Consider the following 8,235-nt stretch of genomic DNA (forward strand, 5'->3'; position numbering starts at 1 on the left):
ATGAAGTGGTTAAAAAGAAAAAGAAACTCTACAAAGGGAGTCAAGAAGTGACCCTTCAGCTAATACAGGGACCCTGGCCCAAACACTGACCTGTCATTCATTCATTCAACAAATATTTTCTATATAATATCTGCTTTGTAATAAGCGAGTGCTGAGAACACAAACTTTAGCCCAGCCGTAAGAGGTAGGAGCTAGGGAGGGCTCTTGGAGAAGATGTCTGAGCTGAGACCTGAACAATATGGGGAAATGAGCTAGACGAAGCCGTGGAGGAGGGTGTTCCAGGCGGAGGGAACAGCATCAGCAAAGGCCTACGGGTAAGGAAGGCAAATATCCTTTAAATGCCCCCTCCCCTTTCTTTTGTATGTCAGCCCTTGTGTTGGACAATGCTGCTGACATTTTTAGTGCCCAAGAAATCCCTGGTCCCTGCCTTCATGGAGCTCCAGTGAGGGACAAAGATGCATTGCCAGGGCTTCCCTGGTGGCGCAGTGGTTGAGAGTCCGCCTGCCGATGCAGGGGACATGGGTTCGTGCCCCGGTCCGGGAAGATCCCACATGCCGCAGAGCGGCTAGGCCCGTGAGCCATGGCCGCTGAGCCTGTGCGTCCGGAGCCTGTGCTCCGCAACGGGAGAGGCCACAGCAGTGAGAGGCCCGCGTACCGCAAAAAAAAAAAAAAAGATGCATTGCCAGACATGACCATTTGTGCTGGGATGGGAGAGGCACAGGAGAGGGGTCGGGGCTGGGATAGGGAAGATCAGAGGCTGTGGGTTTCCAGAGGAGGCACCTGAGCCAGTCTGAGAGAACATCAGGGAAGGCTTCCTGGAGGAAGAGATAGAGTTCTGAACAGTCTCTGTTCAAAGATCCCTTTGAGAATCTGTTGAAAGCTCTGGACATTCACAGAAGAAAAGCACACGAACATTGCAGGCAATTCCCAAATACTCCCATTCCCTCAAGCGCCTGTGCCTGGGCTGCCGGTAGTTATCCCATTACCCTCCACAACCATCTTGCTGTATAAATGTCCCAGGAATGGGGACTGGGATAGCCAACAGTGCTGGAAAACTTTGAGTTGGAATTTCAGTATCCTGGGTGTGGGGTGGGGTTTTGAGAGCCCCAAACTTCCCTCTCATCCCGCGCCGGGACTGGAGGGTGTGCCAAAGAGCTAGGTTTTTCCTGCCTACATCCTCCTCACTAACCTCTAGCCCCGGCGCTGTGGGGTCCTTGGCACGTGCCGGGACCAGCGCGTTCTCCTCTGGAATGTCCAGAGGGAAATAGTCCATACTGTCACCATGCTCGCCAGACAAGCGCCGCAGCCCCCCTGACGGTCACGGAGTAAGTGCGTCCCAAGCCGCACGCGTCCCCTAGTGGCTGATGCTTATACAGTCATCAGCGAGCACCGACCTCCGGTTCCAGCCTTTGGTCTGCTGACTGCAGTCATCATCCTCGCCGTCAACGTCATTTTCTTCTTCTTCTTCACCACCACCACCACCACCACCACCACCACCACCATCACCACCACCATAGCTAATACATAAATAGTGCATCCTACGTGCCAGGCACTGTGCTGCTTTATACGTATCACCTCATTTAATCCTCACATCAGCCCTATGAAATGGGTTCTGTTACATTTGCATTTTCCTCATTTGAAGCACGGAGAAGAAGGAAACTACTCACCCAAGATCACACAACTACTAAGTGTCAGAGCCTGGACTGAACCTAGGCAATTTGTCTCCGGAGTTCATTTTCTGAACAGTTCAAAAATAAGCATGAAGTGACGTAATATGATGGTTTGGGATTGCTTCAAACAGCTGTGTGTTAGTGGAAAGAAACTGGGTCCCTGGATCACCACGTTGCCAGCCTGGATCATTTCACCTGTGGGTATTATGTGAGAATAAACTTTTTTACTTAAGTCATAATATTTTGAAGTGTCTTTGTGGTAGCGATTCAGCTTTTATCCTAAAACAAGGGCACCAGAATCACCTGGATTCAGCTTTTATCCTAAAACAAGGGCACCAGAATCACCTGGAGGGCTTGTTCAAAGGCAGATTGCTGGGCTCCACTCCCAGTAAGTCTGGAGTAGGGACCTCGACTTTGTATTTCAAATAAATTCCCAAGAGCTGCTGCTAATCTGAGGGCCAGGATTTGAGAACCACTGCCCCCAGGAATGAGGAATGCAGGTCCTTACTGGGTGTTGCTTTGTATGCCCAGCATTCATTCACTCTCTTTGGGAGTACTGCCTTTTTCCCTCGGAGTCCACACGGCTGATCCCACCGGAAGACTCCAGGCCTGGCCAATGAGTGAATCCCTTCCCTTGGCCTTTGCAGTTGGTTCAGGATTGGGCGTGTCCCTGAAGTCGGACCAATGAGAGTCAGTCCTGGAACCATTGCGGGGTTGTTGGGGAGGGTCCTCGTAGGCTTGCCATGCTGGAATGGCTTAGGCCTGGAGCACTGGGGCCTCCCCTGAGGTAAGAGCTAGTCTGAAAGTGAGGCCAACACAAGGGAAAACAGGGCTGGGAGATGAACAGAGAGACTGTTCCTGACATATCATCTGTGCCTCTGGGTCCAGTGAATCCCCAAAATGTTTCAGGAAGTTGACATTTTCCTTTACATCCTACATCAAATCTATGAGCAAATTCTGTCAACTCTACCTATAAAAGATGTCCTGTCCTGTATTTTTTAAGCGAAGTATAGTTATGTACAATATTATATGTTACAGAGGTACAGTATAGTGATTCACAATTTTAAAAGGCTCTACTCCATTTATAGCTATTATAAAATATAGGCTGTATTCCCTGTGTTGCACAATATATCCTCTTGTCCTGTATCGGAGGAAAAGTTATGCTATAAATTAGAACATTATTGGGTCAATGACAAAACTGGAATACAAATAGTAGAGTAAGAAACTTTTGCATGTTAATGTTCAATTTATGAACTTAGTCATTGTACTGTGGTTATGTAAAAGAATATCTATATTCTTAGAAAATGCACACTGAAATATTTAGGAGCAGAAGGCCATGTGTATGTAACTTAGCTTCAAATTATACAACCCCCACAAACATAACAGAGCAAATTTTTTTTAAATACTCGTTTGTTTATTTATTTGGCTGCGCTGGGTCTTAGTTGCGGCATCTAGTTCCCTGACCAGAGATTGAACCCATGCCCCCTGCACTGGGAGTGTGGAGTCTTAAACACTGGACCACCAGGAAGTCTCCAGAGCAAATGTTAAAGAGGGTAAAAATGTTAACAAGAAATGAACCTGAGTAAAAGTATATGAATGTTCTTTATGCTATTCTTAGTCTTGCAAATTGGTGTAAATTTGAATTTATCTCCAAAGAAAAAAGGTTAAAAATTTTTTTCGAGATCTAAAATTCTGGACAACAATATCAATATAAGTAGAACTGGGGAGATAAAGTGCTCCATGATCCAGGTAGTGTTTGTTCTGAAGATTAAACTTTTAATTAAACTTCAGATCTGAGTTTTTACAGTGTGCATGATAAAATTTCAAGGATTACTCCTGAAAGAATAGAAATGGTGCCTAGATTCCAAATTAGTGGAGGGAAAAGGAAGAGTGAAAAAACACAAGACAAAACAAACGAACAAAAAACGCAGTCACTTCAAAGAAGCCGGGGCTTCCCTGGTGGCGCAGTGGTTGAGAGTCCGCCTGCCGATGCAGGGGACACGGGTTCGTGCCCCGGTCCGAGAAGATCCCACATGCCGCGGAGCGGCTGGGCCCGTGAGCCATGGCCGCTGAGCCTGAGCGTCCGGAGCCTGTGCTCCGCAACGGGAGAGGACACAACAGTGAGAGACCCGCGTACCAGAAAAAAAAAAAAAAAGCCTTAATGAGGGGGGGGGGGGAAGCATAGAAAAAAATGGGGACAATAAAATCACACAGTATGATGACTGGAGCGAATAAAATATATCACTAATCACACAGAGAAAAATTGTATTCCGAGCCTAAACACTTCCGGCGACCCGTGTCCCACCCTCCTCCCCAGGCTTCCTGCTCCCACCGCTGCCCCACCCCCCAGTCCCTTTCTCAAGCATTTAGAGGAACTCTGAACACCCAAGTCAGATCCAGTCCCTCCCCTGCTCCATCTCACTCAGAGTAAAAGCTGGAGCCCCCTCTGCAGCCGATACGACTCTGCACCATCTGCTTCTGGTTTCGTCCCCCGCCCTCTCCTCCCCGCTTAGTCCTCTCCAGGCACATGGATCTCCTTATTGTTTCTCTGAAACACCAGGCATGTTCTCGCCTCAGGACCTTTGCACTGGGTGTTCCCTCTGCCTGGGGGACTCTTTCCACTTGGCTCACTCCTCCGCCACCAGTGGAGAACGGATAAATAAACTGGGTACAGCCACACAGCGGTATCCGCAATGAGAACAACCTATGACTACACGCGATTACAAGAATGAGTCTCACACTGCCGTTGAGTGGAAAAAACCAGATACTCGAGATGATACATATTCTGCTTCTATTTACGTTAAATTCAGGACAGGAAAAAACAGTCTGTGCCGTCAGAAGTCAGAATGAGGATGACCCTGATGGGAGGGCAGATGCGCTGAAAGGAGCCAAACTGTTTCTTGGTCTGGGCGCTGGTGACCGAGGTGCATTCAACCGGCGGAAATTCACCCTGCTGAACACTTACGGTCTGTACTGTTTTGCACGCGCGTCGACTTCAATAAACAGCTTCAAGAAACAAAACAAACGAAAACAAAATGGAATGAACCTCCGTGTTCCCACCACCCAACTTAAGAAACAAGACATTTCCGGCCCTCAGGCCCCTCTCTCCCAACACAATGTGCTTTTATACCCGCACGCCCTGCCCCGCCGCCTCAGTTCCCTTCTTCAGCTTACTAAGCGCATCTTCCCACTCAGAACTCAGGCAGCGAGCGGGCCGGGGCCAGGGCACAGGGCCGGGGCGGGGATGTATGCGGAGGGGGTCTTGTAAAGGGAGAAGGAGGGATGGGATTTCTGAATCCCATCCAGGCAGCGGGAAGTAATGCTCCTGTGATACCCTTGCCCTTAGTACTGACGGGCTGGGGCGGGGGGCTTGCTTTGCAGCGTGGCCCCCAAGTGCTCAGGGCCCAATGTCTGGACGGTGGGACTCAGCGCTGAGACTCCCTGTAAAGTAGCCACTGGAAATGCAACCTGCCTGCATGCACGCTCTCTCTTGGTTTCTCTCTGTGTCTCTTCCTCCCTCCCAATCTCTCCCTCTCCTCAAGAAGAAAAAAACTCACAATTATTTACATGAAGTTTTATTACATCAGACTGTAACCAAAGGATCCAAGTTCCAACTTTGAATCTTTCAATAAACTTTGAATTAATAGCAGTGCTACTTTTTCTTTTTTGTACTGTAATATTTATTTTTAAATTCTTTTTTATTGGCATGATTTTATATATATATGAGGTTCGAGAACAGTTCAGCCTTTGCATCTCTTTTCTGGCCATTAATATTGTTTATTTCATTTCCTGATTATTATGGGAAATAATCTTTTTTAAAAAAATAAATTTATTTATTTTTGGCTGCGTTGGGTCTTTGTTGCTGTGCACAAGCTTTCTTTAGTTGTGGTGAGTGGGGGCTACTCTTCGTTGCGGTGCGCGGGCTTCTCATTGTCGTGGCTTCTCATTGTGGAGCACGGGCTCTAGGCGCGCAGGCTTCAGTAGTTGCGGCACGAGGGCTCAGTAGTTGTGGTTTGCGGGCTCTAGAGCGCAGGCTCAGTAGTTGTAGCACACGGGCTTAGTTGCTCCGTGGCATGTGGGATCTCCCCAGGCCAGGGCTCGAACCCATGTCCCTTGCATTGGCAGGCAGATTCTTAACCACTGCCCCACCAGGGAAGCCCGGAAATAAACTTGTATAGGGAATGGAGGCACTTGGCAGGTCTCTGTGATATCCAGGGACACACCAGAGGGTGTGGTGACATTTAGGAAGCTGGGGGTTGGGGGGAAGGTGCTGAGGGGGCCCAGGTGACCCAAAGGAAGGCTGGAGGCCAGGCAAGCACCCAGATGGGACAGGCCCTGTGGACTCTGGGCTGGAGGAGCGGGTGAATTCCAGTCCCACGGAAAGTAGAAACCACGGAATGTAGAGTCATGTTGGCTGTGAGGGCGAGGGAGGAGAGGATGTAAGGAGGGCATGGCTGCTCTGTGCAGGCCTGGTGCCCGGACAAGGAGATGGCTCAGCCTGCAGGGCTGTGAATAAAGAAGGAAGGGCAGGTCAGACTAAGCACTGCTATCACTGAGAGCTTCCTGGGCACCCTTCCTTACTCACTGGGTCCTCACAGCACCTACCTTACAGATGAGGAAACTGCCTCTCCAAGAGAGGAAGACCCCCAAGCCAGAGAGCAGGGCTGGAGCAGAAGACCCCCAAAGCATAACCCTTGCTTTGAAATCTTAGATAACTTCAGGGCTTCAACCACCTCCGATTACTGCTTTTTTCCTCCCAGTAGAAACAAAGAAAAAATACAGAAACACAAACACACTTGATTACAAAGCCTGAGGGAATTTTTGGAGTGACAGAACGGCCATGAACCCTGCTTGTGGTGGTGGTTATACAATTCTCTGCATTTATTAAAATTCATAAAACGGTGTACACACACACACACACACCCGTGGATGGCTTTTATTGTTTGTAAATAAGAATATTAAAAAAAAAAACAGTGAATGTACTTTGTATCTCAATTCAAAGACAACCACTGTAAAGATATGTTTTTGAGACAGTTGGGGGAAACCTGAATAAGGACTGGCTGTGAGATGACATGTAAAATTTTGTTAATTTTGTTAGATGTGATAAGGCTTTGGAGTTATATAAGGAGATGCAGCCCCTCCCCCCCTTTACTTTGATGTTCACTGTGGTATTTAAGAATGGACACGATGTCCAGCACTTGTATTTTTTTTTAAGTATTTCCAAATAGAGGGGAAGGGTGATGAAATAGCAAAATGTTGACAGTTCTTGAAGCTGAGTGATGGGCCCATGTGAGTTTATTGTCTCTCTGCTTTTGGTAGCTGTCTGGAAATGTTCATGACCTAAGTTAAAATTTTCGAAAATAAAATTAAAAATAAGAGTTCGTTGTTGGTTAAGCACAATTTGGAAAATACAGAAAACTAGAAAGACAAAGATACCTCTTCCCTAATCCCACATCACTACTGTAGTTAACATTTTGATGTATTTCCTTTCAGCCTTTTCTATTTTATTCAGGCTTGAAAAGTGGTGTGTGTGTGTGTGTGTGTGTGTGTGTGTGTGTGTGTGTTTTACATAACTGTGTGAGCAAATTGTTTATACAGTCCTGCTTTTTCCCTTCTTAAAACATAAGCTGTTCCCTTGTTAAAACATCTTTGCATAAACACAATCTCTAATGTTTGCATGGTGTTTACTCAACAGGGCAGTGTTGCCAGACATTGAAGCTGTTTCCAATTTCCTCCTATTATAAATAATGCCTCGATGCACATCTTTGTGCGTCCCAGTGGTGGGATTGCTGGGCCAAAGGGTGCGGATCCCCTGGCAACTCATAGTCAAAATCTCCAGTGTTTCTGCCTGACCCGAAGCTGAAATGACCTCATACGGTTAAAGTGAGATTTCACTGCTATTTGTTATTTCCTAAAGTTTGATTCATGACTAGAGTTCTTAAGAGGGTTTTTTTTCTTCCCCCAGTTGTAGGAAACAGAAATCCATTCACTCTAGCACATGTCAAAAGGGGGTTGCGTCAGTTGGCAAGTAAAGCTAATATTCAGCTTTTTTAACCTAAAACAATAAAACAGCCAGGAATTTTACCAGCAAAATGGGTTTATTTGGGAATAGCAGAGAATTACAATTTGGGACATGGACTCTATGGTAAAGCACAAGCAAGTGGGGAGAACAAAGGAGAGGCACATTCTTTTATAGAGGAGAAGGGAGAGTTTGGGAGGGTCTGTTATAAACCGAGTCCGGTGGAAGAAACTGGGAGCTTTAAGTTTAATCGCTTTTCTTTGGCTGAGCTGTAACAGTCTCCTTTTAGTGGCTGGACCGTTGCTGGGCAAGAAGAAATTTTTCCTTCCTCCTGATGGGTAGTAAAGCAGTAACCTTCTTCCTGTTGAAAGTAGAAAGGTACATCTCTTCCTGTCCAGTCTATAATTGTCCTGGAGAGGCAGGGCATGACAGCTCTCCCTTCTGGCCGCCCAACTTCATTTTTTTTTTTTTTTTTTTTTTTTTTTGCGGTACGGGCCTCTCACTATTGTGGCCTCTCCCGTTGCAAAGCACAGGCTCCGGACGCGC

The sequence above is a fragment of the Monodon monoceros genome, unplaced genomic scaffold (assembly GCF_005190385.1).
Source record: "Monodon monoceros isolate NGI ecotype Baffin Bay Population unplaced genomic scaffold, NGI_Narwhal_1 Super_Scaffold_10, whole genome shotgun sequence".
NCBI classification, from domain to species: domain Eukaryota; kingdom Metazoa; phylum Chordata; class Mammalia; order Artiodactyla; family Monodontidae; genus Monodon; species Monodon monoceros.